We start from the raw sequence: 26414 nt of genomic DNA, 5'->3' as shown, positions 1-26414 counted from the left end.
AACTGTAAAATGATTTGTATATTTATATATTCAAAGCAAAGAATTAAAATATTTGAGGCAAATATTGACAATACGTAATGGATGTATAGACAAATGGAAAAAAACTCACTTTTCATGTTTTAATGACAGTGTCATGAAGCTACAAATAGCAATAGATAAAATTTAGTTTTTGATATAATAATTGTATAATCTCAAAAAAATTCTATTCCAATGTATTTCAGTAAAAATACTCAGGCAAGGACTCTAGGTTTTAACTAGCACACTGCATATCCCTGGACTATATTTTGCTGTAAAATGTAAGGAAAGGCTCATTTATGCTCCCTAGTTATTTATTATTGATACATGGATTTTCACTATTACTACATGGGAACAGAAATCTTCTTTTACACAAAGAAGAATGCTAGGCTCTTTTACAACACTTAACACATCCCACACCTTACTGTTCATGTTCTGAATTCAAACACTTGATTCAAGCACTCAAATTTATCAGATCAAGTTGTCCATGTCCTAACAAAACACACAAGGAACAAAGTACAAAAACAAACAGCAGGTTTCAGCTGACTCAGACACAGGGAAACTCTACCTAGACATTTTGCTTTTCACCAGGTGAAATTTGACAAGGATTATGATTTTTATGTACAGAACTAAAATTAAGGTAGTATTACTCTGTACATTTTCTTTTAGCAATAATAAATATTTGAAGATCCATTGCATCAGGATGACTTTATTATTTTCATTTATCTTCACTGAATGTGAATCGTCTGGGGTACCTCCCTATATGTGTGCACATATCAAACAAAGAGAGAACGGCCTCAGTGAATGTCATAAATACCTTTTTATATCTCTTTATTTGTCTTTATTTTCCCTGCTTTACCCATCATCCTTTTTCTGGCTTCTTGAAGTAGACCTTTAAATGGGCTGTCAGGGTTCAATCTTACCTACTATTATTGATGTTTATTTCATTTTTAATTACCTTTCTAAAATACAAATCTGATCATGTTTTTTTCCTGGTTTGAAGCCTCCCATGGGTTCCTCCTGGCTCTCAGAATAAAGTTCAAGCTCTTCCCATACCTCAGGGCCTGCTTCCTTTTCCATCTCTGCCTTTGTCTCGCCACCCTCAATAAAGATACCCTCGACATACATGTTCACATTATTCACAGTTCTTTTTGAGAACTATATTTTATGAATTAATTATATTTTAATAACATTTACAACAATTATTTAGCCTTTCATTCCATGTTTTAACTGTTGGTAATTGGGCATTATAACTTTTTTATTAACACTTGAGCTCTTTTAAAAAATATTTTTGTCAAATATTTCTTTGTCACAGTACATCACCTATTTTTTAAAAAATGTTTTATGATAGATACATAAATTGTGAATTATCTTAATAATTCATAAATTTTATTGGAGCCTTGTGTTGCTGACATTTACAATTATTAAAATATCATAAATCAGCTGGCTTTACAATTCTTGAATAAAATTTTTAATGTATTTTTAGCTATTTTTTTCTGTTTCTAAAAGTTTCTTACTATTTATTTAAGGACAGTATTTTTAAAAATATTTTATTTATTTATTTTTAGACAGAGGGAAAGGAAGACAGAAAAGAAGGAGAGAAACATTGATTGGTTGCCTCTTGCATGTGCCCTAACCAGAATCCAGGTCCACAAGCCAGGTCCACAACCCAGGTATGTGCCCTGACACAGAATCAAACCACCAACTTTTTGCTTTGCTGTACAACACTCAAGCCATGCTGGTTAGGGCTAAGGGCAGCATGACTTCGGGTTCTTTTTAAAAATATCTTCCTAAAAACTCTAGAGGCAAATAGGATTTTTCTTCATTTTGTAAATGTAAGAAAATTGCCTAGCTCATATAAGTGTAACTATGCTTTAATTATTTTAGCTAACATACAGGGTCCTACAGAAGTAACACTTGGTTGAGTATGGTTGGTACACCTAATAATATAAGTGTAATACTTTATAGTTTTGATTTGAACATTTCAGCTCAAATGTCATATGGTGTACTTGAGTGCAATATTGTTATGTTACAGAATTATATGGTTATGCTTTTGTAATAAAAGACTTTGTGCTTGAACAACAATAAAATTCAAAAGTATTTAATAAAGAATAAAAACTAAAAGATTTTGTAATAAAAAAGGGCAGTATTTGTTCCACACTCTGTATGTATAATGTTTTTGTTCAAATCAGAGTCTTATTTCAATCACATTCTTAAGCATGGACCCTGTTCCAATTGTTCAGCTTTTACTTTCTTCAAAAGAACCAACAATACTTTTCACATGTATTCAAATATTCTCTGTGTTGAATCACTTACATCTTTTTTATTCTTTTAAGGTCTTTATCTTCCAACTTATTCAAGTTTTAATGTTCAATAGAACTGTTTCAGTGTTTTATTTCCCCATATAAGGCGGCAAACACTGAAGTTAAATCTTTTGCTTTTTTTTTTGGCATTTTTCTTATTCTGTCCATCTTCCTATAAACCAGCTACACTTTCCCCCTACAAATTATATCTTCTTTAATTATAATGCAGATTCCAAATATTCTAACAGTTTCTCCTATAAATCATCTTTTAAAATCTAACTCTCTGAATTTTCAGAACGATATTTGACATATTCTGCTTTTTGTTTGCCTTGTTTTTATTTATTTTTATTAACCCCCTAGGAAATTTATTGATTTCAACTCTTTATAACCAGAGAAAATAAGTTGCCAGAGGTATAATTTTCTCTCTACCTGGACAATGTTTAAGTACAACTTTCATATTTTTACTGAATTTTCACATCAAAGGAAATTTTCTCATGTGTCATGTATATTTGGAAGACTGAAAATAATTTTCTCCTTTCTGTACTGTTTATCTCATTAAATGCTTTGGGCACAATACATTTTTGAAATTCCTTTTATATATGGCTGCCTTTCAGTATATTTTTGGTGTTATCTAAGAGCTAAGATTTTTACGTAAATAATATTTTATTTATATGTAATTTTTATATCTTTCATATTCATTTTACAGTATACATTTCTTTGACTTTTTAATTTCTGCTTTAATAATTAAGTAACTTTCTTTTCTATCATCTACAGACATAATATTTCAGTACTACAATGTATTTTTATTTTTAAATTAACAAAGAATTGTGATAGCTTAATATAATTTTCTCTAAATTGAGTGATGCTTTCCATCTGACATACATTTGTTTGTTCACCTCATATACTCTAATATATTGTCTTACTTTTAATTCTCTTCATCTCAAATTCAATAACCAACTAAAAAGAATAAGATTTAAATTATTCCATTGCATAAAATTCCACAAAAGTATCACTCAACAGCATGGTTTGGTTTGCTCCTTAAAATCATGTATAGATTTTTTAAAATTTTTATTTAATTTTCACTTCAGCTTTTTCATGAATGGAACATAAGCATTAACTCAGTGCAGTGCATCTTCGTGTAATTTACAAAATAACCACTTTTGACCTTATTAAAAAGGAAATAACCGGGTTACAAATTTAAATTATACTTCATTATAACTGAAACCTGTGTTTTATTTTTCAGGACCTTAGATTATTTTGATTATTTTCAGGACCTTAGATCATTTTAAGTCCAAGCACTTAATTTTCAAGAGGAGTAGACCAAATAATGTTTAATTTCTTATCTATAAGCACATGATTCTGATTTCTGGTTTGTGCCTTTGAAAAGAAATGCAAATTTTGTTGTAAGGTTCTTTTACTTTTATTTTTTTACCCTCACCTAAGAACAAACTTGTTGATTTTAGAGAGAGGAGAAGGAAGGAGAGAGAGAGGGAGAGAAACATCAATGTGAGAGAGAGAAACATTGATCATTTGCGTCTTCTACGCTCAGCCAGGGCATGTGTAGTAAGATTATTATTTTCAAAAATGGTGCTTCCCACCACCACAGTGACTCTTGTTTGCCTTCTCTTTCCCCTCACATACCATTTTAAACAGATGAAACTTTAGCACTTACCCTGTGCTTGCCCCATCTTGGTCTCTTTGGTGTGGTGTGTGTGAAGAGCATAACTGCCAGGAGATCAAGGCCCCCATGTGGAGAACTGTATTTAGGCTGTGGTATTGTTACAGGAAAGACAACTCAAACAGTTTCGGGGTTTGCGAAGATGAGTTTTATTCACCCATGCAGACCCAGAGGGGATAGATTCCAAATTCTGAGCTCCGAGTTCTGGCCGGGGCTGGCTTATATTCTTGTTACAAAGGCAGAAGGAGGAGGGGGAAGGAGTGCAGCTGCTGAAAGTGGGCATACAGAAGCAGAAAGCAGGGGTTAGCGTATGACCTTGAGGTAACTGCTTATCTGGGAATGGCTGCTGTCTGAGAATGGCTGCTCTTCAGCTATGTCCTGTCACAGTATTCAAGGAATGAGACTCTGCCTCTTCTATTTGCAGGGGAAGAGATGCATTCAAAATTCGCAAACTGGTATCTTTTAGATGTCTCTCCATTAGGATTCATGACTTTGGATCCCTGAGTATCTGTAGAGGATGTGTGACTACTCTGAAGCTGCCATGTTGGAGAGACCACATGGACAAAACAACTAGAGATAAAGATAGCCAAGAAGTGTAATCTGCTCCGGCTCCCCCGAGTTTAAGTGTTCCCAGTTCAGACACCAGACACTTGAGAAGTGTCTGAAGAAGACACTTGAGAAGTGGAAAAGACTTTGAGATAATCTTATGCTCTCAGCCACTGTCAACTAGCACAACTCCTTGAGGAATTCCCAGCTAGAACTACAAACCAAGCTGTGTTAATTTCATGACCCACAAAAATGAGAAAATAAATTATCATTATTTTCAATCACTATGTTTTGAATTATTTGTTAATTACCAATAGAACACTAATGTAGAAATTCAAAAGAGAAATGATAGTATTTTAAACAAATATTGTTGGAATAATTAACTATTCAAGTGAAAAATTTTAAATGTAGAAGTACAAGTGTTTTTTAGTTATTTAAAAATTATTATTATAAATCTACAAATTTTTCTTAATTGAACTAGTTTCCTGTTTTAAAATAAGGGCTACCTAGGAGTATATTTACAGCACCTTATATGTATATTACTCAATGAGACTCTCTGCGGATGTTTATTTTTTGCACATCACAACAGCAATAAATGTAGAGTTGGGATTCATAGTCAAGCAGAACACTTGCTCTTAAATATGACCCTGTCCTGAACAGAAGTTGAGCAGATATATCTATAATCCAAACTCTATAATTATATCACATTTTGTTAAAGGAAATAATATTTTCAAAACATGAAGCAGTTTTAAGCAGAAAACAATACTTAGATAAGAATTTGGCATTTCCATTATAATTAAAATTACAGCTTGAAAGTGTGAAAGGGGGACTCAAATTTGAAATAGAATGTTGAAAATCAAGTTCTACTATTTAACTTAGCACAACAAAATAGCCTTTCATTTGATTTGGTAGTAATGGGAAACATATCACCACAGTATACTTTTCAATTTGCAACTTGTTTCTTGAGAATTCATAAAAGTGTGTGGCATCTTAATATCTGAATAGTGGAGAAAAACAATATAATCCTATTGCCTAAATCTGTTTACAGGTTACCTTCATCTAGTCCTCTTGTTTCCAGTGCAGTCTAATTTGTGCTTTCAAAGGCAGAAATATACAAATGAGTTGATATAATGTGAATTTCAGTAAAAAATATATAGTATACTTTATTCAATTGTCTACTGTAGAGAATAGATCTAAAGAACAAGGGATTTTAGAAAATGAATATAATTTCAGTTTGATTGAAGGGAATGGGAAGATGATGTATAAATTATGATTATTTAAGTATTTCTGGCAAAGTCTTCACTTAATGCTTGCAATATCATTGGATATCATATTGGATAAGTTTGTCAGTGGATAAACTTATTTACAGGGGTTGGCAAAGTAGGTTTACAGTTGTGAGTCACATTTTTGAGTTAATAAAGGTATTGCAATAATCATAACCTGTATGTCTTTTTCCATATGAACAATTGTAAACCTACTTTTGCTCACTCCTGAGTATTGAGGGTTTCTTGCTTTTTAATTTAAAGGAAGATACCAGGTAAATGATAACAGAATTATTTTTGTTGTATTAAACTTAGCAGATTTATGCTGTTTGTCACCAATTTGTTGGTCTAGAGATCCAAGGTTGATTTACTCTCACACTGTTCAGAATTACACATCAGTAAACATGCAGGGGCACCTGGACAAAGGAGCAGTAGCTTCTTTCTGACTGAATCCTAAAGCCTGATACTCTGAACTTCCACTGTGGTGATACAAAGGTCAGGTTGATAGGGGACTCAAGACGGAAAATTTTAGCTTAAGGTAAAAAGTTGTAAGTCTAGCAAGTAATGTGTATATTAAGCTTTTGTTTCAGAAACTACAGATAAGACCCATTCTGGCTCCTGGGAAAAGCAGCCAACCTCCTGGGGCACTGGCTAGAGATTACCACCTTGGGACAAGTTGGAGGCATCCAGGCCTTTTGTGATACCACCCCCACCTCTTGGGAACAGCTAACTGAGGAGAACCAGAATGTTGCAGCTTTGCTCACCTAATCTTCCCTGAACTTTAAAGCCCTCGCCGCACCTTGTTTGTCCTCCCCCACCCCCTTATAAAAGATCTGCCCTGGAAAAAGAAGGGAAGATGGTTTGTTAGGGTATGAACCGGCCATCTTCTCAGATCTCTAGCCATCTGAATAAAACGCCCATAAATGATTCAGTCACTGTCATTGCTTATTGGATCTGGTAGTGACAGGCAACCCAAATGCTGGTGTCTTTTCTGGTTACAAGGTGAGTGAAAATACCTGTGTTAATTGACCATGGAACAATCTTTTCAGATATTCCTGGAGACAACCTGAAATATATAACCAAAATAAATAAACAATTTAAGTTTAATATCTCTATGAAGACCACATTGTTTTCTTTCTACAATTGCTACTTAGTCATCCAAATTATAGTCCAACTGTGGATTTATCTTTCTATGCTGAGAATATACAAAGGCCCTCAGCTCAGATGCAGCCATTTCCCAAATGTCAAAATACCACAGTTATGCTTGTAGAATGTTAATTGTAGAGTCTGGATTATTATTAGTTTCACATTCAGATATTAGTCCTGGTTTGACAATCTTATACAAGTATTTTTGTTTCCATTATTGATGCTTTGTTAATTCACAACACAGAAACTTTCTAAGCATAGGTATTGTCAGTGGAATAAATCAGTGCTTTGTCTTGAAACTTCCTACTTAGTCCTATCACTTTTCTAGCAGCATGTTAGCTTTTAATTTAATATTCATATTTATTTATAGGTTTACTGATAACATGTGGGGAATTTCAATAAATGAATGGGATTAATTATGTTCATAGCTGAATGGATGGTCTGTACTTTATGGCTCAATTAATTTAGCAACTCCATATTTCAGGATAATCTTAAATAAAAGACAAATCAGTCAAAATTATGTTAGATATTCAAATAAATGGCTATTTGGCAGATTTTTTATTCTTTACATTTTGGCTATTTTTAAAAGAAAAGACCACCTCAAAGTTTATCTGTTACTGAAATAGCAATGCTAAATTGAAAGGAAAAAAAGGCAGATGTCTAAAATTGGGATGGAGGGAATCAAAATTTATTTAAAACATATTTCATCTGAAGAGGAGGTAAGGTCCTAACAGTCAGACCATTTGTGAAACTGAATAGCTAAGTTCATGTTGCAAAACTTAAAATTATGATATTATCCCTGGGTATTCAGAGGGTATTCCTTCTTAAAATAATACATAGTGATTATTTTGAACAGGAGAGTTAACATTTGTGGAGCACCTGTACTATGTAAAGCACATTATTTTTCAAAGCAATCTGTCACTGTGCACATCACATTCCCATTTTACAGGTAATGCACTAGGCCCAGGCATAGTGAGTAATGTACTCTATGTTTCAATAAACATCTATGGTGCAGAGAGCTCAAATTCTCACATGTGCTACCCCAGGAAGCATCTTCACCTTTCAACTCCCCCCATCACTGATTACAGATTCTGAAGAGTTCACTACGTGTGTAACTTTACCGTGGAGAGGATAACAAGTGCTATACTCAATTATGATATATTCTATTATTATAAAGATTCTATTTAAATAAAATCATAAAAAATATATTTCTATACATGCCTTTAAATCCTATGACCAGTATATTTTTATGAAAGGTTTTCATCATATTTAATCATGGAAATAAAATGTTAATTTTATTTATTACCAAACTATCAGATTTTAAAAATACACTGTTTGACTTGCTCTGTGACAGTAGACATAATTGAATAAAATAGGTTGTAATAATTTGGATAAATATAAAAAATATTGGGCTAAACTAATGTTTAACTTTACAATGGCCTAAAATATGGTGTCTACAAGGCGTATTTTTTTCTTGAGTTAAATTTAATGCAATTTTAATGAAACTAAAGAAGAAGATGAATATTGGAAAATAAAAAATGTAATTTTATGATTGCATAAATAGTTAAAAATCTAATATACATAACTTTTCTGAATTACAGAAGTTTCTAAGAGAAAGATACCTGAGATATTCCAAAAAAGAAAATAATAAAATTGTCAACTCTAACACCTTTAAAATATTTTAAATTTATATAAATGGAAATACATAAATATAAACAATTAAAAATTTAAATGCATATTTTCAAAATATTGATAAATTTTAAAATGACATCACTTGAGTTTTCTATTTAAAAAAACATATATTCCATTAAAAAACATTTATTAATTTCTTCACAAGCACCAGTACAGCTGTGAAAAAGAACCATCAAAAATCAACAAGAGCCGTGACTCACAATTCAGTTGGTGGGGCATCAACTCACATAGTGAAGGGTCACTAAATTTCCTGTCAGGGCGCATGACTGGAAATCCCCTGCTCTGGGCAGTTTCCCTGGTCAGGGTGCATAGGACAGACACCTGATTGATGTTTCTCTCATTGCATCAATGTTTCTCTTCTCTTCTTCCCTCCCTCTCCCTCTCTCTAAACCTAAATAAATAAAATTTAAATTAAAAAAAATCAAGAGCCGCTATTAACACTTACAGTAGTATGACCTGAGGCCGGGTCTCTGAAGGTTGCTCATGAAGAATATCTGGAACTCTTTTAAAACAGGCAAGATTTAAACTTGTTCATTACTAAAAGAAAAATAAAGTTTTATCCAAGATTATTTGTTAAAATAATTCAGCATATATTATCCACAGCACCTTTATCTTTTTATTTTCATTTATTGTTGTTCACTTACAGTTGTCCTGCCTTTTTCCCCATTGCTCACCACTACCCCATGCCCACTCCCACAGTCAATTCTCCACATTGTCTGTGCCCATGGATTCTCTATTTGTGTTCCTTCTGTGCTCCTTCCCTTTCTTTACCCTGTTATTCCTTTCCCCCTTCCCCTCTGGTCACTGTCAGTTTGTTCTTTATTTGTATATCTCTGGTTCTATTTTGCTCATTTGTTTGTTTTGTTGATTAGGTTCCACTTATAAGTGAGATCATATGGTATTTGTCTTTCACCACCTGGCTTATTTAACTGAGCATAATGCTCTCCAGTTCCATCCATGTTGTCACATTGGGTAGGAGCTCCTTCTTTCTTCCTGCTACATAGTATTCCATTGTGTAAATGTACCATAGTTTTTTGATGCACTCATTTACTGATGGGCACTTAGACTGTTTCCAGCACTTGGCTATTGTAAATAACACTGTTATGAACATTGGGGTACATAGGTTCTTTTGATTGGTGATTGAGGATTCTTAGGGTATAGTTCCAGCAGGGATCACTGGATCAAAAGGCAGTTCCATTTTTAGTTTTCTGAGGAAATTCCATACTGTTTTCCACAGTGGCTGCACCAGCCTGCATTCCCACGAACAGTGTACTAGGGTTCCCTTTTCTCCACAACCTCACCAACACTTATTGTTTGTTGATTTATTAATGATGCAGTGCCTTTAAATGAAGGTAATTCTCCACTTCATCACAGAAATTGGAACTGATTAAAATGAATAATTATATTTAATTAGGAAATAGCCTGATACATTGGAAAAACAGAACATCCATTCAGGGCAATGAGTTTATTTTTCTAAGTGCTGGGTATGTATGGGTGATCACGTGAAATAGTTGAGAAATAATTTTGAGGGAGGAAAAATGTAAGCACCTAGGAAGGTATAGTGATATCTACTAAGAAATAGTTAATAATGGCTATGTTGAAAATTTACTTTCATATTTGGCTGATTGATTTATTTTATATGTTTACTCTCTATTAGAAAACTCAGACTTCATCAAGGCACAATCTAACACAAAATTCGATGCTTTTATGCCCTGACAAGTTTGAGCTATGCATTTTGGATCAGCTTTACCACCTGCATAGAGAAAAACTGTTGAGAAGGCTGGTTATAGAAGACCCAAGGAAGAGACATAACTCTAACCATGCAGAGTATCCTAAAGATTACTAAGTTTCACACAGGGAGAAGAACAAAGAATGTGGTCAAGCAACCTCAGCACTGTCTGATATTTTCAGATCATTATGTCTGTATGGAAGGGAGGATGCCAAGGGCACTAGCAGGGGATGGATGGAGGGTGGTGTGGGGCAGAGGTTTCTTGAAGTATATTAAGCCATCAAGATATTAGAACAACTAGATTCTAATTCTCTTTCACTAACTACCTGTATGAAGTTTATCAAGTTACTTGAATTTTCTAGTATCACTTCTAAAATCCAAGATTAAATAATTAAATGGTTTCTCAAGTTTAGCACTTTGAGATTTCTACTATTTTAAAATTCTCAATTTTCATGTTTATGTTTTTTTATAGAAAGCGGATTTTCTAAATATAATAGCTAATAAAATTAGGTAGAGCATTTTTGCTTATTCTGTGGATTTAAGTATTTCATTTGAACACTATCTTGATTCAAAATTCTCAAAACTTTTCCCTTATTCCTTCTTTCAGTAGATATTGGACCACAGTTTTTATAACTGAACCTGCACAATATTCCCACCCCACAACACACATACATTCACACAGAGTAGAAAATTATTTTGGCTGTATGGTAAACATAACAACTAACAAAAATGTAAATAAATATATGTCCACATAAAAACTTCGTTTTGGAAAAAAATGATTTAAAATAGGCATTTTTTAGTGGTCAATAAGATAATGTGTTTATAAGTTCTATTTAGAATATATTCAACAACTATTAGATTTGGAGTAAAAAGAAAGCTGAAATTTTGTCTTAGGATGAACTTTTTATCTAAGTAAGTTAAGTGTGAAAAGTTTTCTTGAATTTTTAATATAGTAGTAAATTCATTTTTCTTCTTTGAACACTTGTAAGCATTGCATCCATTTACAAAGAAAAAAACTATTCAATTTATTTTAAAATATTTGTATTGTCATCCTGGTCCATAAAATTTGATTGTTATCCAACCAGGCAGTAGAACTGTTGCCTTATAGTGGGGTACTTTTTAGTGTCTTTGAAATCAAATTAATTTTTTCCTGAAAAATAAAATTTCTGATTTACATAGATGGATCATACTAACACTGGATGATGTGAATAAAGACACTTTTAGTTAATACTGTGGACTAGATAACACTTTACCAAATAGATCAATTTTAACAAATTTTATTTGATACTCTGACAGAAATTTAATTTATGTCAGTTTTGTATGTATAGATGGATCTATTTATAAACAAATATCTATATGTGCAAACATACTTGTCATATTTATAATTTTATATTACTCATACATATATAAGGATTGTTCTAACAAGTAGATAACATTTGAACACAGTGTAAGAATTTTGTAAAATAATGTATATAAATTATAGTGTGTCAGAATTTCCTTGACAAGTGGCTATAATACCAAATAGAGGTATAGGACTGCTGTTTCTATAGTGACAGCATATACTTACAGAACCAAAAGAAAAAAAAAGGTGTCAACATTGGAAAGGAAGAAGTATAATTGTCACTGTTTTCAGATGGCGTGATACAATATATAGATAAACCTGAAGACTCCAAAAAATTTCCTGTATAAGTAATAAATAAATTCAGGAAATTTCTAGGCTACAAAATCAATATACAGAAAATGTATCATTATATAATAAATAATGAACTATCAAAAATATTAAGAAATTAGTCTCATTTACAATTGCATCAAAAAGAATAAAATACCTATAAATAAATTTAACCAAGGAAGTGAAAGACCTATGCACTGAAAGTTATAACATTGTTGAAATAGAACACAAATAAATGGAAAGATATTCCATATTCATGGATTGAGAGAATTAACATTGTTGAAATGTCCATACTACCCAAAAGGATCTACAGATTCAATGTAATCCCCATCAAAATAATGTCATTTTTCACAAAACTACAACAAATAATTTTAAAATTTGGATGGCACAATAAAGACCCCAAATTGACAAAGCAGTCTTAAGAAAAAAGAATAACATCAGCCATATCACACCACTTAGTTTTAAACTATATTACAAAGGTCTGGTCGTTAAAACAGTATGGTATTGGCATAAAAACAAATAGAAATCAATGGAACAAAATAGAAAACTCAGAAATAAACCTGCACAGTTAATTTATGTGCAGGTTTATTTGTATGTGCAGGTTAATATACACATAGTTAATTTATGACCAAAAACCAAAGACCATATTGGAAAAGAAGAGTCTCTTCAATAAATAGTATTGGAAAAAGTGGACGGTCACATGCAAAAGAATGTAACTAGACCTCTATCTTTCACCATACACAAAATTAACTCAAAATAGATTAAAGATTTAAATATAAGACCTGAAACCACAAAATTCTGAGAAGAAAACATAGGAATAACCTCCTTGACATAGGCCTTAGTTTTTGCTTGTTTTCAGTGTTTCTTTTAATATAACTTCAAAATCAAGAGAAACCAAAGCAAAAATAAACACATGGCAATATATAAAACTGAGAAGTTTCTAAACAGTATAGAAAATCATTAACAAAACAAAAAGTGACCTGATGAGTAGGAGAAGATATTTGCAAATAGTATATTTGATAAGGGTTTAATGTCTAAAATACATAAAGAGCTCACACAACTCAACAACATAAAAACAACCTGATTAAACAATAGTCAGAGGATGTGAATAGACCCCCTTTTTAAAGAAGACATACACATGGCCAATTAGCACATGAAAAGATATTCAACATCATTAAGTATGATCATCACACTGTCGCCCATGTTCATGAGTCCTTTTTTTTTGCTTGATCCCTCTACAACCGGACACATTCCCCCAGAGCTGTCAGCCTACTTCCTCTGAGTCTGTCTGTTTTGCATGTTAGTTCAGTTTGTTCATTAGATTCCACATATGACTGAAATCATATGGTATTTGTCTTTCTCTGACTGGCTCTATTTCACTTAGCATAACAATCTCCACATCCATCCATGCTGTCGCAAAAGGGGAAGATGCTATGTCTGTCTCATTCTTCATTAATATTTTACATGGAGAGACTGCACGTGTTAAATGATGAATACATAATGGAAAACAAAATAATTCTTGCCAATTTTGTTTTTCCAGTTAGTGATTTTAATCCCAGAATAAAGGTTTCTTTGCTGGAAGGGGTAGGTGTTATACATACATAATTTTTATCACAGTGAGGTTTCAGTCCTCTCTTTAGCAAAGTATGTCAACACCATTCTCTTCAATCAAAATCAATTATTTCCCTAGTAAGCTACTGCCTTTATTCAATAAGTTTGTAGAGTTTATGTTCAGTAAGGGTTGTTGATGGAATTTTTAATCTATAACTTCTAACTCTAAGAAAGCATAATGAAGTATTACAGTGCATTGCACTGCCTAGGTGTCAATGTTTGGAATTATGTGTTCCTTCTAATGGTGCTATGTTGAGGAATAGAATGTAAAATATCATTCTGAGCCTGTTAATTTGACATATTGCATAATAAAATAATAAAACAAAACAAAACAAAATGTGGTAGTTGTTTAGAGACATGTGGGTGGAGCCCTACTACAGAATTGTAACAAAGAATACTGAAAGAGAGAACTAGAGGATATTTTGAGCCATGCTCTCATGTCTTTTATTTGTTTCTTCTCCTGTTCTATGTTTTAATTAAAAGAGTAAATTGAAACAGCCTGAATCTTTTAACACCAAGTTCTCAAGAGATGTTACATAGCCAAATGGGTTAAGAATCGGGCATCTGCAACATGATTTTCAGCCAACAATCAACTAGCACTCTGGCCCTGAATAATTCTCATAATATCTTTGTAATAGTTTCAATATTGGCAAAGTAAAATGGCAAGTTTGTCAGCTCACAATTTCACTCACCAGAAATAAGATGTCTCTAGGGCAGTGCTCATGCCCAGTGGCTATTGGATTCACTTGAAACCCAGTATTACAAAGGAATAAAAGTTGACAGATTTGATAGTTTACTTCAAATAATCAGAACTTTATTAATATATAAGAGAAAATAGAAACACTTAATAAAAAATAACAAACATGCAATATCTAGTTTGCACACTAGACTTATATGCATAATATGGCCAATACATTAATCATTGTGGCTGACCATCTCATTGACAGGTTTCACTTTCATTTACTGATTTCTATGCAGTCAATTTGTGAAATTTGTACTTTACTTCCACGTGTGAATGTGGCTTGAAGCATCAGGTTAGATTTTAATTTAGACAGTTAATAGTCTTTCATAAAATTGGGTTGCAGACATATTTTCTTTAATGGATTCAGGGATCTAAAACAAATAAAACCAACAATTAAAAAAATAAACACTATCAAAATATGGTAAAGAAAGTCTGATAGATAAAAGCAACAAAGTATTCCCATTTGTGTCCAGCAAGACATGTAAGCAAACACAATGGAAATCAATGCTGTTAAGCAGTCAAGTTATTTTGTTACAAAGAAATTAATATCCACTTCCATCCAAACCTGCAGGAAATGCAGACCTTGGGAGTTTCTTCCATTGTATTCTTGGCTAGGAGAATGGGAAGGGTATTACTAGTGTCATGTGTTTGTTCATTTGCATATTTATTTACTTATTGATCTATCAGATCCCTGTGAACTAGTGTCTTTTCTTTAACTGAGGGCCTGGTATTGAGTACTCTATTAGGTTGACCTATCAAAATAGGCTGAGAAGAATTTGTGTAGATGAATCCCTTAATTCATGTTGCTTAAACACTCATTCAGCAATAATGTAGCCTAGGAAGAATGGTACAAAATTTTATTGAAACAGGTTTTCTGCCTTAAAATTAAAACTCATACACTTTTATAGCATAAAGTGGATGGGAAGAGAGTGAAAGGTAATATTGCCTGTACATTTACAATAAAACAGGCTTATCATAATATCAATAAAACAGAAGCACAAAAGTTTCCTATATGATGAACAAAATGAATAGTGAAAACAATCCTACCATACTAGATTTCTTTGCAATTATATAAATATTTTTGCAGTTTAATGATATTGTATTTAATAAGTTAATAAAGCTGTTTGAACATATATAATTAACTTAAATATATCAATTAGCAAAAATATATAAATAATCATTTTCACCAAGGTTTATCTAAGCAAATAATTCTTTTAAAAATATATTACATAATATTAATTTTCTGACAAAATTCTCGCAGAAAACATACCTAAAATTAATATTCTGTTCTTTTCATTATTTTTTCTTTAGAGATGATAAAGAAATTAAAAACACTTATGAAATCATCTGTGTATAGAATTCTTATATTTTTTGTTCAGTTTGCACTAAACACATGGCATACATTGCTAATTTGAAAGACTTTTTTCAACTTTTTAAAAATATTTCAACAGTGACTTTATAGAAATACACACTTTCCTTTCAAAATCCTAAATTCTTTGATAATTAGTAAGATAGTTTATAATATTTAAAGAAATAGCTATTACAAGTAAAACTGACAAGCGACTGGACAGCAGAAATTTAGAAAAATCACACCTAAACTAACAGGATTAGCAAAGACCACAGAGGGTCCACTTTTATGTGGCTCTCTGTGGTTTACAAACATAATTCAGTATATTTAAACAGGAGACAAGTGTACCTTAGTCCAGTAGTCAGAGAGGTGGAAGTTTATATTCTACACAACACTGAACAAATTCATGAAAAATAAACACCATGCAAGTGTGATCAGTATATGTACACAATCTAGGGAAGGAGGTATTAATGCATATTAATGTCCAAACTTCTCTTATACATATTTGGTAAAGAATACATGTGTTTACACTCAAGTAAAATAATTAAAACACTGCTGATATCCATGCTAACAAAAAATGGTCTAGGCAGGTTCTTTGCCCACTTTTTCATAGGATTGTTTGTTTTTTTGTGTGTTGAGTTTTGTAAGTTCTTTATATGTTTTGGATATTAACCCCGTATCAATGCATCCGCAAATGTGTTCTCCCATTCTGTGGGTTGGTTGTCTTTTTATTTTGTCGATGTTTACTTTTCCTGTGCAAAAACTTTTTAGTTTGATGTAGTTCCATTTGTTTATTTATTTGTGTTTGTTTCCCTTGCCAGGAAAGATATATCTGATAAAATATTGCTATGAGCAATATCCTATATTTTGCTGCCTATGTTCTCTTCTACAGTTTTTATGGCTTTGAGTCTAACATTAAAGCCTTTGATCCATTTTGAATTTATTTTTGTGTGTGGTGTGAGAAGGTGGTCTAGTTTCATTTTTCTGTACATACCTGTCCAATTTCTCCAACACCATTTATTGAATAAACTATCTTTAACCCATTGTATGTGCTTGCTTCCTCTGTTGAATATTAATTGACTATAGGGTTGTGGGATTATTTCTGGGCTCTCTATTCTGCTCCATTGATTTATGTGTCTGTTTTTATGCTAAGGCCATGCTGTTTTGATTACTATGGCCATGTAGTATAACTTGATAGTAGGTAATGTGATTACTCCAACACTGTCCTTCTTTGTCAGGATCACTGTTGCTATGTGGGGCCTACAGATGGCCAATGGATACATGAAAAGATGCTCAACATCACTAATCATCAGAGAAAAACAAATAAAAACAACAATGAGCACCATCTCACACCTGTCAGAACAGCTATCATCAATAAATCAACAAACAACAAGTGCTGGTGAGGATGTGGAGAAAGGGCAACACTTTTATACTTTTGATGGGAATGCAGACTTGTACAGCCACTACGGAAAGCAGTATGGAGAGACCTCAAAAAATTAAAGACAGATCTGTCTTTTGACCCAGCAGTCTCACTTCTGGGAATAAAAGGATACCCAAAACACTAATTTGGAAAAATGTAAGCACCCCTATGTTCATTGTGGCACTATGCCCAATCACCAAGGTATGGAAGCAGCCTAAATTTCCATTAGTAGATATGGGACATTTACAAAATGGAATACTTCTCAGATGTAAAAAAAAAAGACAAAGAAGAAAATTAATTTCTTTAAATAGTGTGGATGGACATGGAGAACACTATGCTAAGTGAAATAAGCCAGTAGGATAAAGACAAATATCATATGATTTCACTTTTAAGGTGAAACTAGTGAACAAACTGAGCTAACAAGGAAGATAGAGACAGACTCATAGAGAGTAGGTGACAGCTGAGCTGGAAGCAGCATTAAGGGGTGAAGGAATTGAGCAAATAAAAAGGACTCATGGACATGGACAACAGTGTGGTGATTGCAGAGGGGAGGGAGATGTAAGGGGACTAAATGTTTACAGGAAAAATACAATAAAGATTAAATCATACACACAAAAAAAGAAAAAAGAAAAAGAGAAAGAAAAAAAGGTATAATCAATGAGAATTAAATAGTCCTGATAATTTCTCTTGGCATCAGAGAAACTAACACATTCATACATTATTTAATATAACATCTGATTTTCTTTACAATTTGGAGGGATATAAATCTTTTAATGTTCTTCAAAGTATTGCTAACAATTCTCTTTAGGAATTAATTTTAAAAATAAAAGAAATAAAGTTAAATATGCATTATAACATGATCCCAGACAATGAGCAAATTGGGTTTTTAAAAGATTTATCACATTAAAACTGAATAATTTTTAGTGAAATTACTAAATATTTATACTAGTATATGTTGAAATTATTAGAATGTCAAACATAATGTTAAGCATAACATTATGCAAAATTTATTCAACTTGGATGGAACATGAACACTTTAAAAATGACTGACTGGTAAATAGCATAATGTTTAATAATAAATAACTATGTATTAAATTTATGAAAATGCCTCTAGCTGAGTGTCAAGGATTCTGTAATGGTTTCAGGTACATTAAAATTTTTCATGTCCTCCAGAAAAGAATTAACAAAATAACAAATACAAACAAATGGCAAACTTTCAACATCATGAGTTTTTCTTATACTGCTATGTAAAAATAGAATTCATAAAATGTTTGGATATATTGAGGTTTACATAATTTAATTCATGATTTATCTCCATTTTTTCTTTCCCTTCTTTTAGACTTTTACAGGTATCAGGAAAACTCTTTGCCATTCTAGTTTTCATTAAAATGCACAAAGGAAATATTATAATAAGCTGATCCTCATAACCCTTTTTACCAATAAGAAGTTCAATTTAAATAATTATAATTTTAATCCAGTTGCTTATTTTGCATTAGTGTCAGGGAAAAATATCACAAATTAAAATGTTATTATAAATCTACTTTTATATTTTAGAAAATAAGTATACCTATACCTGCATATAAATTATGGCTAACATCTATGACTATTTTGAAAAGAGATATTCTATTAGAAAAATATTATTTTCATTATCAAAGAGTAAATATTACTGTGATGAAAATCATGCCTTCTTTATTCCTTTAACATTTTTATTTTCAATTGTTTTGTTTAAAATATTACCTTTATGTCATAAAAATAACAATTTATTGCATTGATTTTTTTAAGAGTTTTGTTTTCTGTACCTTTGAATCTCTTTGTCTCATTTTTGGTTTTCTTTTTCATGAGCTGTACTGTTATCATCATTATCCTTACTTTAGAGTTATTTTTTATTTTATTTACTCTCACTAAATTATTTGTAAAACATATTGACTGAATATGTATATCCCGATCATAATTTATCTGTTGAGCCCTGTCCTATAATGTAATGGTGTTAGGAGGAGGGGCTTTGGGTATGTAATCAGGGTTAGATGAGGTGGTAAGGGTGGAGCTCTCCTGAATGGAATTAGTGTCTTTACAAGAGTCAGTAAAGAGCATGCTTCCTCTCTGCTCTCTGTCTTGTGAGCACAGGGAGGAATTAGAAGTCTGCAACCAGAAAGACCTCGACCATGCGAACCCATTTATCTCAGACTTACAGCCTCTAGAACTGTGAGAAATAAGTTCTTGTTGTTCATTAGTTATATAGTCTATGGTACTTATATCATAAGTACCATATGAAGACATTAAGAATTAAGACAGTGCTGTGCATTTGGTTTCAATATAGTATTTATAAAATATACTTTTAAAATTTTAACAATATTGTTAATTACTGCTCTAGTTTTATCCCTCTTGCTTTGATACTTAATGTTATTATCTTTCAGTCTTAATATTTTGTAATTTCCAGTGTAGTTTACTTTTTAATGCTTAAGCTATATTGGGCTTCATTAGAAATATCAAAACATTTATAATTTATATTTTCATATGAATTTATAAGTTATATTTTTATGTTTATAATTATCTATATTTCAAAAATCATGCATCTTGCTGATATTACTGATTCTTTCAAAACTTGAGACTTATTTGTGTCTATATCATCAAATTAAATAAATGTATATACATAAAAATGAATTTTATCATATATATATTCATTCAGTTAATTTTTATTTATATAATCTTGACCTCTAATTTTTTCTACCTAAAACTCTGTGTAGCTTTTTATTACTATGTCATAGAGAATTCAGCCCATTCAAATTTAGAAAGATAAAGATAAACAATTATTTAATCATATCTGAGGAGAAAGAGGAGGAGGAAAAAAGAGATCGCAGACTTCTACCTGGGCCTAGAGTGTCTCTTAAAGTAGTGGAGAGAGGAGGGCAGTCGGCCACCACCTTCTATACAGGCTGCTAGTGGTGTCCTGGTGACCAAGAACTCCTCTCCCCAAGAGTATGAAAATGATGACTGTTAAGAAGTGTTGGACTTAACTGAGTAGGCAAGAAGAAACCACTGGTGGAATCATGTTTTTGGCCACAGTTCTGGACTTATGGTAGAAAAACACTCAGTAGCCACCCAGATTGTAATGACTGGAGTGACTGGCTGGTGTGCAGGATTTTTGTTTCAAAAAGTTGGAAAACTTGCAGCAACTGCAGTAGGCGGTAGCTTTCTTCTCCTTCAGATTGCTAGTCACAGTGGCTATGTGCAGATTTGACTGGAAAAAGTTGAATAAGATGTAAACAAAGCAAAAAGACAAATTAGGAAGGAATGAATAAGGCAGCACCTGAAATCAACAACATAATTGAAGAAGCAACAGAATTTGTCAAACAGAACATTGTGATATCCAGCAGATTTGTGGGAGGCTTTTTGCTAGGCCTTGCATCTTAAGGATAGGAGTATTCTTGCACAGTGGAGACACCTGTGAGAAAAGCAGGTGGTGACAAGGTGGTTTCTCAACATTACATGCCACCAGGCTGTCCAAGGCAACAAGAAACTACTAGCTAAACAATATGAAACTCACAACCTAGCATAGTGTCATCTGAAGGTTGGGAAACTAATATCTGTTGTAAAACAATCTACATGGTATACATATACATATACACATATATATATACACACAGTAGTATTCCTGAGCAGAGCATGGCTTTCATTTATTTAAATCAGATGTTCTTCATTGTGATTTATAGTATAGAGCCAATAAATACAACTTTTTGTATTATAGCCGCAACATTAGGGCTTTTATTATAAAGATAACGTTGGCAATAAACTGAAGAACTGAAATGCTCTTTTGTAGAAGGATTCAGAAATAGTAGAATTATTAAAGATATTAAACAGATTTAAGCTGTTTTTTTCCCCTGCAATTCTTCCTTTGGTTCTATAATAACTGTAGTAGACAATACCAGAGACAAGAGTTCTAAGGAAATATTCCATGAGTAAAGCTTTTTTTCTTTCTTTGATATCTGTAGTTGTAAAAATATATCTTGTGTGTAAGCTTATAATATTTAGTTATGTATGTATGTATGTATGTGTGTGTGTATATATGTATTTATCCTGGAAGCCTGGCAGAAATCATTATTTTGAGGGTATATACAGTTGGTTCATGGCTTTATTTTATTAACTTTGAATGAACCTCCTTTCTCAGTTCTAAAGTTCTAATCATTATTTTGGGCTTTTCCCAAAGTGGTAAAAATTACCTTAAAATACTTAGTAGTACAGTGTGAATTTAAAGTGAAGAACCATGATTTTCTACATAATTATGAAATTATAACTTAGTATTGTCTCCTTGATCTACACTGAGATATAACTACTAAGACTTTCAAACTTTTGGTAGCATTATGTTGGTTAAACACTAGGCCATTTAACTTGAGTCTCACGGCTTGACATCACAACTCCCTCTGAGGCTCTTTTGCCAAGAAAAGCTTTCTGTATTGTTTTGTCCATGGAGTTCTAGAATGGAATTGGGCAAAATATCAAAACAACAAGTGTTAGAGACTTCATATTGGAAAGACTGCAGATATTTAGACTATTTCCTTTTGGTAGCAAGTCCTTCAAAGTATATTTTGTGTATTGTAAAAGTAATGCATTTGATACTTTTTTTTAAAACTAGTATTCTGCTCTAGTTTTTCTTTTTTTAAAGATTTTATTTATTTATTTTTAGAGAGGGAAGGGAGGGAGATAGAGAGAGAGGAACATCAATGTGCAGTTGCTGGGGGTCATGGTCTGCAAACCAGGCATGTACCCTGACTGGGAATTGAACCTGCGACACTTTGGTTAGCAGCCCACGCTCAATCCACTGAGCTACGCCAACCAGGGCACATTTGATACTTTTGAAATTGAGTACAATCTGTGTGCTTTCATTATCACAAGATTCCTTGAAATTGAATGTGAGATTGATTTTCATGTTTTTTTACTTTTATTAGTGACTCAGATACAATGCTAAATAAAATTCAGACTTTCTTTAAAAAATAGTATTTTATGATTTACTATAATGTATTTTTTCTCTTTTTTCCTTTTCTTTCCTTCACAGCCTTTTTCAAGTTTTGATGTATTCCTTTTGTTCTTTTTTACAAAACTATATTTAATTGATTATAATATTACAGTTGTCTCATTTTTCTCCCCTTTATATCCCTCTGCCCTGTACCCCCCTCCTACCATCATTCTCTCCCCCTGAGTTCATGTCCATGGGTCATGCATGTAAGTTCTTTGGCTTCTCCATTTTCAATACTATTCTTAACCTCTCCCTGTCTGTTTTGCACCTACCATTTATGCTTTTTATTCCTGTAACTTTCCCAACCATTCTCCCTCCTCCTCCCCACTGATAACTCTCCAGGGTGATCTCTATTTTTGTAATTCTGTTCCTGTTCTAGTTGTTTGCTTAATTTGTTTTTGTTTGTGTTTTTTTAGGTTCAGTTGTTGAGAGTTCTGAGTTTGTTGTCATTTTACTCCTCATATTTTTTGATCTTCTTCTTTTTCTTAGACAAGTCCCGTTAACATGTCATATAATAAAGGCTTGGTGATGATGTGCTCTTTGAACTTGACCTCATCTGAGAAGCACTTTTTTGTCCTTTCATTCCAAATGATGGCTTTGTTGACTAGAGTAATGTAGGTTGTAGGTCCTGGCCTTTCATGACTTTGAATATTTCTTTACAGCCCCTTCTTGCCTGCAAGATTTCTTTTGAAAAATCAGCTGATGGTCTTATGGGCACTCCTTAGTAGGTAACTCTCTCCTTTTCTCTTGCTGCTTTTAATATTCCTTCTTCTCTTTAATCTTTGATAATGTAATTATGATGTGCTTTGGTGTGTTCCTCCTAGGGAAAACTTCTTTGGGACTCTCTGAGTTTCCTGGACTTCCTGGAAGTCTATTTCCTTTGCCAGATCAGGGAAGTGCTTCTTCATTATGTTTTCAATTTCTTGCTCTTCCTCTTCTCCCCTGTCACCCCTATGATTCAGTTATTAGGACATTTAAAGATGTCCTGGAGGTTCCTAAGCCTCTCCTCATTTTTTTGAATTCTTGTTTCTTCATTTTGTTCCTGCTGGGTATTTATTTCTTCCTTCTGCTCCAAACCATTGATTTTAGTCCTGGTTTCCTTCCCTTCACTGTTGGTTCCCTGTACATTTTCCTTTATTTCACTTTTCATAGCCTTCACTTTTCCCTCTGTTTTGCAACCATACTCAGCCATTTCTGTGAGCACCCTGAATACCAGTATTTTGAACTCTGCATCTGATAAGTTGACTTTTTTTCATCACTTAGTTCTATTTTTTCTGGTGCTTTGATCTATTCTTTCATTTGGGCCATATTTTTTTTTTGTTTCAGTGCACCTGTTACATAATAAGGGGTGGAGCCCTAGGTGTTCACCAGGGTGGGGCAACCCACGTTGCTGCATTGTGGTGCTGTATGTGGGAGAGGGGTCAGAGAGGGAAAAATGATGCTTACTTAGTGCTTGGCAGACTTTCAGTCACTTCCTTTGCTACCCACAAGCAAATTGGGCCATTCTGGTGCTGATTCCTGAGTGGGTGGGTTTGTGTACATTCTAGGACCTTGTGAGTCTCTCCAAGGAACTCTCCTGTGAAGCTGGAGTTTCTCCTGCTGCTCAACCCCCACAAGTTTCTTCAGTCAGAGGTTTTGAGGCTTTATTTCCCTGTGCTGGAAACTTGAGTTGCGAGGTCTGTCTTGCTCCCCACTTGTTCCTCTCAGTTTATCTGCACAAAAATGTGGGACTGCCCACTCTGCCAGCTGCCACCTCACCTGTCCCAGTCCTCCAGCTGTGGCCTTACAGTGAGTCCTCTCCAACCTGGCTGCCTGTCTCCTCTCCTCCTACAGGTCTGGATGAATATTTCTTCTTTAACTCCTTGATTGTCTGAATTTTCTGTCTGTTCTGGGTATTTTTTGTTTTTAAATGTCCTTCTTTTGGTTGTGCCAGGAGGCAAAGTGTGTCTTCCTATGCTTCCATCTTGGCCAGAAGTCTCCTTTTATTCTTATTTTTTGTTTAAGATTCTACAATGACAAGGAAAGAGGGCAGGCCAATAGTCTTTTCTTGCCCAGGAAAAGTTAGGGAGGAATACTAATAACAAGATGTCTTAAAAAATACTTATGGTCTTCCTAAAAAAATGCTAATGCATTTCATTACCTATGAATTATTTTAAACCTAGGCCACTTATTGTAAAAAAAAAAACTAAAGAAAGACAAATATTTTTTTAAGTTTATAGATTAATAATGTGGTTTATGGTGTCTGGATGAATAATGGAGGGTAATTATATAAGCTGTAAAATAATTATACATGAACTTAATATGATCCATAAATAATGGCACATTCTATGTGTAATTTCTCCACATGAGTTGATCTGAATGACCATTGCATAGTATATCCAATTTAGAATGCTTTCTAATTATGGAGAAGTAGCCTTTAGGAAGAGATTTGTCTGATCCCAGACTCATCCAAAGGAAAGAAAGTTTTTTCTGTTTCTTTCAATTCTCTGTAATTTTTAAATAATTAGTACTCTTTAAATCATTAGGAAGATCTATATGGTTCTTGTGAATCAGATTAGAAAGGTGGACTCTGTGTTACCAGAAATTCTGATGAACATTTCTGGCAATATTTACCTTCTAAAGCATAACAACCATAATAGGATATCTCTGTTTCTCTTCTTTTTAAAAAAGATTTGTTTTATTTTATTTTTAGAGAGAGGGGAAGGGAGGGAGAAAGAGAGGGAGAGAAACATCAATGTGTGGTTGTCTCTCATATACCCCATATGGGGGACCTGGCTTGCAGCCCAGGCATATGCCCTAACCGTGAATCAAACCAGCAGCCCTTTGGTTTCCTGGTTGGTACTCAGCCCACTGAGTCACACCAGCTAGGGAAGAATATCTCTGTTTTAAATTCAACATCTGTAAGTACATTTCAAAAATAAACCCTACTGGCTAATAAGATGCCTCTTCAACAGGTTATTTTAATTCATTCATTTTTGTAGTCTCCAACTTAATCACCTCCTGGGAACCTCCTCATTCTTCCATTCCCTGTGTTTTGCTGAATAGAATGATTCCATTGGCTTAAAGATACAGTATTTGGAACATCCTATAAATATCTAATTATACTTAATATTAAATAATAAAAAGTATATGATGCACTTCCATTATTTTATATGTTTCCCTTATTTTAGTTGTTGTCTTTTGGTTAGCATATTGTAAAATATGTATTTCTGTCAAATTCATTACATGCATGAAATGCATGAAATACTCTCTGTATTCTTTTTTTTTAATGTATTCTTTTTTAAGATTTTTTATTTATTTATTCTTAGAGAGGAAGGAAGGGAGAAAGAGAGAGAGAGAGAGAAACATCAATGTGTGGTTGCTGGGGGCCGTGGTGTGCAACCCAGGCATGTTCCCTGGCTGGGAATTGAACCTGTGATGCTTTGGTTTGCAGCCCGCACTCAATCCACTGAGCCACACCACTCAGGGCTGCAATACTCTCTGTATTCTTACATCTTGTCAGATTGGATTGTGACAGCCAATCTGCATTAAATGTGCATTAAAATATACATCAAATGTGCATTAAAATACATCAAAACTGGTGAATTTTTATGTAGCCATTTTAATATTGAAGATAGAAGATAATATACAATATGTTCAGCATATTATACTTTATTATTTCAAGAAAGGTAAAAACACAACTCAAACACCAAAGGTTTGTGTAATGTATGGATGTAAGGCAGGAGATAGTCAAGAAGGGGAAACTATTGAGGTGCCCCAGGGCTAAGATGAAGGACATTGATGCAGGACAGAAACCCTGTTCTATGATCAGTTGTTCCAGCTCTCTGAGAAGGAGCTGAATCATGGTGAATCATGAATGCACCTGCACAGCAGATGCTACATGGCCACTGCTTCATTATAATAGTGTTATAATAAATTAATATTGTGGGAACCCCTTCCCCACTGGCCAATTAAGGAAAATCATGGAGGATCACATATGCAGTAGATTTAAAGTGATATAACTACTTGTACATGCACAATAAAACTCCACCAAAACTATCCAGGAAATATCCGTCCTATAAGAATAGAATCCATACAGCACCGGAAACCAACCTCTGCGTGGAGTTGGCTCGCTCACATGTTCTGTGGAATGTATTATCACTTAATAAATCTGTGTTCTCTCTTTCTGCTATAAACTCGCTGTGTGTTTGGTTCAGTTCTTTGTCAGCAATCACCAAGACACTGGTTACATGTGCCCACCTT

At 33.2% G+C, this 26414-nt stretch overlaps 1 pseudogene; it reads left to right on the top strand.

The window, feature by feature from the left end:
• The window catches only part of LOC123825134, a 42838-nt pseudogene extending 22266 nt beyond the window's left edge, over positions 1-20572 (top strand).
• Positions 20573-26414: the final 5842 nt, after the last annotated feature.

Source organism: Phyllostomus hastatus, unplaced genomic scaffold (genome assembly GCF_019186645.2).
Source record: "Phyllostomus hastatus isolate PE091 unplaced genomic scaffold, TTU_PhHast_1.1 phas_contig_62, whole genome shotgun sequence".
In the NCBI taxonomy this organism is placed as follows: Eukaryota; Metazoa; Chordata; class Mammalia; order Chiroptera; family Phyllostomidae; genus Phyllostomus; species Phyllostomus hastatus.
Note: the sequence above shows the minus strand (reverse complement) of the source record. Positions and strands in the feature narration are given on the sequence as shown.